Raw genomic sequence first — 6,797 nt, 5'->3', positions numbered from 1 at the left:
AGGGGTCAGTGTAAGTATTTGTTAGTTCGAATCACTTACTACTCAATATTGAGAAAGAATTCTATGTGCTGCAGGTACACCGATCTTCCTCTCTCACATGTCCATGAAGTCATAAGAGCCTTTGAGATATCAGCATTGTCTCAGAGAGCCTTCCCCGGTGCTTTGCCAGCATAATAATCTGCCATGACTAATAGAATAAAATTATGCAAAAAAACCCCCAAGAACAAATGAAATAAACATTTCTGTAAATTCTCACCCACAAATCCAGAAATATCAAGTGTTGGAGTAATCTTCAGCTGGAGTTTGGATTGTTTGTCCTAGGCTGTGTTGATACCTTACAGTTGGCAGCCTCTAAGGGCAGCTCTAAATAAGAGAGTAGCACATGCAAAAGCGTTGGCCTAGGAAACACTCAAGTGGAAGAAAGGATTAAAATTAAGCCCTGAGGGCAAGGAAATTAATACTGACACACACGAGTTCAGATGTTGCAGCTGCAGAGGACACCTTTCGCCTTTATACAGCATTGCAACTCCACCAACTTCAGCACTGAAAAGAAAAAAGAAGCTCTTGAGCAGAAAGCTGTGAGGAACAAAGCTCACTGCCTATTTGTGGGTCTCTTGCCCTGAGGGTGACTTTGATAATTGTAGAGAATGTCAGAAGTATCTGGAGAGTCTGGATCAATGAGTGACAGATACTGGCAATGATCAGAGCAAGGTGTTAGCAACACCCCTGGAATACACAATTTTTTGAAGATGCTTGGGTTTCTGTAAGGGATATATTCAGTTCAGCTACAGCTTTGGTGCTTTAGTTAAAATAAATCAGTAAAGTGCTAATTCTTTCAAACTAGATGTACATGTGAGATGTGATAACACATTTAGGATCAAAACACAAGTCAGGTAATTCGACCAACCGAAGTTTTGTACCAGTGTTGCCAGATACAGTTCTACAGCTGAATACAAACATTACTTGGAGGGCAGAGAGAGAAGAATATAATTTTCCAGCAGTTTAGCAGTCTGAATGAGAGAATGCAGTACTGAATAAGGGTAAGTATTATTTCTGAGCAAATCAGCAGTTTTGATAATCTACAATCAGTTGACATTTCTTTTTTAAAATTCTTTTTGAATATTTTCCTGAATATTCATTAGGTAACCAGATATGCACCTCTTGGAGCCTTTCCTTCATTATGCATGAAAAATTTTGTTCAATATACAAAATATTATAATACTCGACGCCAGGCTTCTAATTATTTTTAAGATAAGAGAGAGAACAAACCCACTTTAAAATTGTGGGGAAGATTCAAAATGACAATCAAGTCAAGTGTCATCTAGGAAATAAGACTTAGAATGAAACAAGATCCAGAGACAACCGTGAACACTTAAATGGGAACCTTTGAGGACATTATTATGACAACCAGGCAATAAAATTCGAGATTACCAATGCAGAACAAAAGTCAGGTGTGAAATCAACCTAAAAAGTTATTGCAAGTGCAAAATTCTAGACCAATATACCAGTACAAAAATATTTCATAAAGCTTTAGACCGTAGTTAAAGTTTACACATAGTTTTTCTGATCTGAGACTTATTTTATGCCTTGGTGAGCTTTTTCATAAAAAATGCACACTAAGACTCATTGGTGACAAATGTAGTAAACCACAATTAAGAGTATTTATATAAAAGGTCATTTTCATTTGTTTATATCATTGACAAATGTTAATTTTAGGCTGAACTTCGGTAAATTTTATTTATCCAAGAGACAATTTGCAAACAACATTTTAGACCTGTACTGTGAGTCCATCAGAACTAGGTTTCACTCAGAAGATATTCTTACCGACTGCGTTAAATATAACTGTACAATGTGTTCTGATTAAATAATTAAACAGTTGTCACCCACAACATGCAGGTTATCTGGTAACACCCCACAGGCCTGGAAAGACTTTGTTATCTCTTTTCCCTTCCTTCTCTTTCGAACACGCAATCCTTTGCAATGGTGCAAATACAGAGAACAGGAGAAAAGATGAGCACCAATTTTGGAACAGCAGAGAAAAATTACATTTTATACTATACCTTATTAATCTTATCAACTCAGATATTTGTATATTCGTCTTCTTAGTCCTCAGAATTAATTGTCCTCCCACAGTAGTAAATTACTTCATAGATAAAAATAGATATGAGTAGGGCAATAGGTCTTCAGCTGTTATAAATGCAACTTTTATACTATGAAACAGTTCCCCTAAATATCTTGTTTGCTCAAGTAGCAACAGGACATCAGATGCTTCAGAGTTGTGTTTGAAAAATCCAAACTTCAAAAGGGAAACAAGATGTTTTTTTGATGACTTGGATAAAATGAAATCTGAATGCTTATAGTTATTTCTTGTGAAACTAAGAACAATTAGAGGTTTTTTAAAATAAAAATGTGGCTGCCTTGCAGCTATCAACTAAATGATGAGACTCCCCTGCTCCTAAAACAGTCAGTTTATCAATTGTACTAGACAATTCAAAACACTTGAATTTTAAGGTGTTTGGATTTTGTTGGGGTTTTTTCTTTTTTTTTCTTTATTCTCCCTCACCCTTCAAGAGTATCAAACTAAAGATTACGTCCTTGTATGAAGGAATGACACTGTACTACCTTCCATAAATGTAATTTCCTGACAGCAGATTTACAGTTACTTGTGAGTAATTGTTAGTGACCATAACCTCATGGGATTTGTTTGGCATCTGGTTCTCATTCAGGTTTACCCAAATTGCTGTTCCAAAAGGGTAGTTGAAGATCTGAAGTTATTCCCTGCTAAGTCTCCTTCTGTTTACCTGGTCCCCCGATGCCTTGGGGAAGACGTACATCTATTCTCTCACTTCTAAAAATTTAATTTCTTTCTCACCCCTGACTCCCTTCCCCTCTCCTGGCAATGCAGGTTTGACCAGATTTCCTGTCTCCCATCTTAAATTGTTTCAGGTTCTGCTTGACATCAGTGATACTTCATGCCTCTTCCCTCTGACCCTTTGGACCTATAGATTATGGCCATTCCTTCCTCTCAGCCTAGCATCTCATGTAGCTTTCTGGGAGCATACCAGTAGCTTTCCTGCCCACAGCCTTTTTTTTTTTTTAAGGTTAGTTTTCAGAGGATGAACTTTTGACCAGTAATGATTAATAGGTATCAGCTATACATGACAAATTTTCTAAACTGGAAGGCATCCAAGCTTCATCCATTACTGAAACTTAAGTATGCACTTTACAGCACGCTCTGCAAATTAAGTACTCCGGCTGAAAAAAGGCCAGTATGCACCAAGAAGCAAATTCTGCCTGCATAAGTATATTCTATATCATGATCACAAAAAATATTACTATTTAAAAAGATATAATACTTATTTGTTAGATTTTATCTTAAGACACTAGACAGCAGACTCATTTTGTAATGTGCAATAATAAACTCCTAATCAATAGACAAACTGATAGTTTTATTTACATTTTCCCCCAAGGTAATGCTTCTCTATTTCATTATAAAAAATAACATAAGATCTAAACTACAGTTTGTAGCAGTGCTACCTCAAAATAAGATGAAGAGTCTGTTGGACCTTCAGGATATGCTCATGACTTTTTGTGATGAACAATTTTTAACTCATTAAATATGCATGATAGTTATTTTTTGCCCTTTGTTGATTTCTTCTCCCACTCTATTATCCTTAATTATGTCCAGCTTAGACTGTTTTCTTCAGATCTGTTTGTAAGAAGCAAAAGACTACTACACACTGCACGTGTCCACATTAGAGTGATGAGGATAGAATTCTTATACTGGATCAAAATCAACTATTTTAAAAGCTGCTTTGTTAGTGTGTAAGTGTAAATATGATACTGTTTCACTGAAATAATTTTGGCTGACGTTTGTAAATTATTTAGTATAAGCTTTTGCATTATGAACTAGATGGTTTAAAACAATTCTAAGCAGCACTGCAACAGCATCAAGCAGCCATCAGGTGTGAGAATTTGTTACACAGGCTGAGTGATTTAGACTTGGACCCTGAACACCTGTTTATAGAAGTAACTGGCTCAAGGTACTTCTTTACGCAAATATTCTTTAACAGAGAATTAGTAAATTATTTGGCCATGGTGAAACACGTTTCTAGATGCAGGCAAATATTATTTCCAAGCAAAACCAAACAAATTTTAAAAAGAAAGAAAAGGAGGAGCAAGTAGGCATTTTATCTTAAAAATCTTGCCATATTCTACCTGCAAAATCTCAAGTACACTGAACTTTCACAAAGAATGAGAAATTAGCCTTGCAGTGTCAAAGCACATTTTTTTCAGCTCGCTCTGTATGTAGGAACCACCACGTCATCAAGCTGAGGAAATTTCGATCACTTTTATGTGATTAGGATTACTGTAAGAGATATACAAATGTCCTATTTAGCAGTAAGACAAGATACTCTTTAATTAGGAAGGAGATCTTCCAAACTTGTTAACATATTGTCTAAGGTTTGCAGCGGTATGGCCTCGCTGGCTTTCACCAAATTATGCTGCTGTAATTGGAAATTAGATCAGCACCAGTCACCATGGTGACAGGCAAACTTTGGGGGCCTTTTGCTGGCCTTCCTGCCACATAACTGTGCAGGTTTAGGTTTACAGAAGGGTACATTTCAACACCACAGCCACCTGGATATCTTCACCGAGCTCCAGGTATTCTTCCTTGGAATGTACATATTTTTAAGTGAAGCATAAGTGTCTCAACAGATCTAGAGTCAGGGTGACACACTAGATTAAGGTCACTGGAGTAGCTTGCTTTGCTAACCTGGGATCAACCGCACAATCAGTTGTATTCTTTCAGGAAATCTTCATGACTGTTGCACTATTACTTTTTACTGTTTACAGTGTATCTTCTTTTAAGCCACTGACCCTTTTTGCTTGCATGGAGACGCTGGGCCTTCATCATAATGAAAAAAGGTTAAAAAAAAAACCCAAACCACACAGATCTCTTTCACTAAATTTCAAAGAATAAGTAAGAAACATCTCCTTTTTCCATCCTTCTCCAATCCTGGGTTTTATATCTGATCTTATCCTCACAAATCACACTATTTCTATTGCTCTATCACAACTGACGTGTTCCCTGTGTGGTGCATACACATTTCCACAATTCCCAAGCACCAGCCACTGCTTCCCATGCAGAAAGCTTCTACTACCTTGCAAAGGTTCACTGTTATTTGGATCTGCCCACATCTTTGGTAAGCTCAGAAGTTTACAGACTTAGCAAATTAGAACAACCCTCCTGAGAAAACTGAAAAGAGTCTCTTGGGGATGATGAAAGTCCTCCGAAGTGGGAGAATGGTGCAGCAGGAATTTGAACTGTTAAGTCTCCATATAGGAAATAAGTGCCTCAGCCACTGGCCAAACAAAAATTGAAAGATGATCACAGTCTTCCCACCTTTTTTTCCTTCCCAAATGTTTTAAACTTTCTCATTTCATCCACATGTGGATTAAAAATTGCTTTTGAAATTGCAAATATTTCATGGGCTAGAAACAGAATTTTCCACACAGTTTCAGGGAAATAATTTTGAGACAATGGTCTATCTTTAGTACTGCTAGTGTCTGTTGGTTGAAAAAAGAGCAATCTTCCTTTCCGTGTCTCCTGATTCCCTCTAAATGAGGCATACAAATACATTTTACTTTCTGTATGCCACAACAATGTTCTTTTCTATGCTTGAAGACAGTTGCACAGGATTTAAGTGTTTTTATCCTGTAATCACAAAACAAGTATTATTATAACATTTTTCATGCAAGAACATGGTATTAAGAGGATACTAGTAGCTTGACAAATATATTAATCTGGCAAAAGCACTGCTTCCAATCCAAAACTCCCAACTCCTTTCTTCTGACTTCTTTCATTATGAGGCAGTGACCTTTGGCCACGTAAGGTCGAAAGGCCAAGAAGCCTATGGAAAAGTAGTAGTTAGCTACTTGTTCTTCTGCAGCAGACTGAAGTATTCATTGTAAGGACTTCTGTAAACTGCAATTAAAGTTATTTTAAAATAATTTTCCTTTCAAAAGGTGAGAAAATAATTTTAGTACTTGTGCTTTAAATAACTAATTTTTTCCTCTTTTTTGAAATAAAATGAAACTGTAGCCCATTTTAGTGATCATGCAGCCTTTCTGGAGCAAAGAATATAAAAAAACACACAGTAATTTTTTAAGTATGTGAAATGAAAAACACAACAAAAAACGTCAGGTGTCTAATTTCTCAAAGCTGACGACTGGTTTTTGCAAAGGAAAATTCAGGCAGAAAAAATCTGACCACCAGCAGCCGTAAGTATTCAAAGAAAACCAAGAAATCAGAAAAGTGTTATAATCTGAAACCTCTTTTTTTAATCTTCCCATTGTCTCCATGGTCTAAGAAGCCCTAATAGAAAAACTGTTTGGATGCAATATAGATTTTTTAAGAAGTGTATTCAGTGGTCTATATAAATTACACTAGTCAACTTGTTAGAAAAGTGAGCATACAAATTCTTAGTTTCAATATTCTCTCTGAAGAAAGTAAACAGCTAACTTTTCAAGACAGCCTTAAATATCTTTCCTTTTAAGAGGATAGCTTTGGGTTTAGGTAAAACTCATTACTGCCATGACAGGTGGCCTGTCTTCTTTAATTTATCTGAAAGCTGAGATAAACCAGGGCTCCTGTTTCACTGAAAGATACAACTGAAATGGTGAGTGGTTTACTTAGCATTTTATCACAGGCCTTCCACATTACTTGAACAAGAGTAACAGGTCTGATAGGACTGTAACTTGCAAACTGCTTTTGTCAGAGAGGTAGTCAGGAA

Source organism: Tyto alba, unplaced genomic scaffold, assembly GCF_018691265.1.
Source record: "Tyto alba isolate M040663 unplaced genomic scaffold, T.alba_DEE_v4.0 Super-Scaffold_23, whole genome shotgun sequence".
Taxonomy (NCBI): domain Eukaryota; kingdom Metazoa; phylum Chordata; class Aves; order Strigiformes; family Tytonidae; genus Tyto; species Tyto alba.
Note: the sequence above shows the minus strand (reverse complement) of the source record.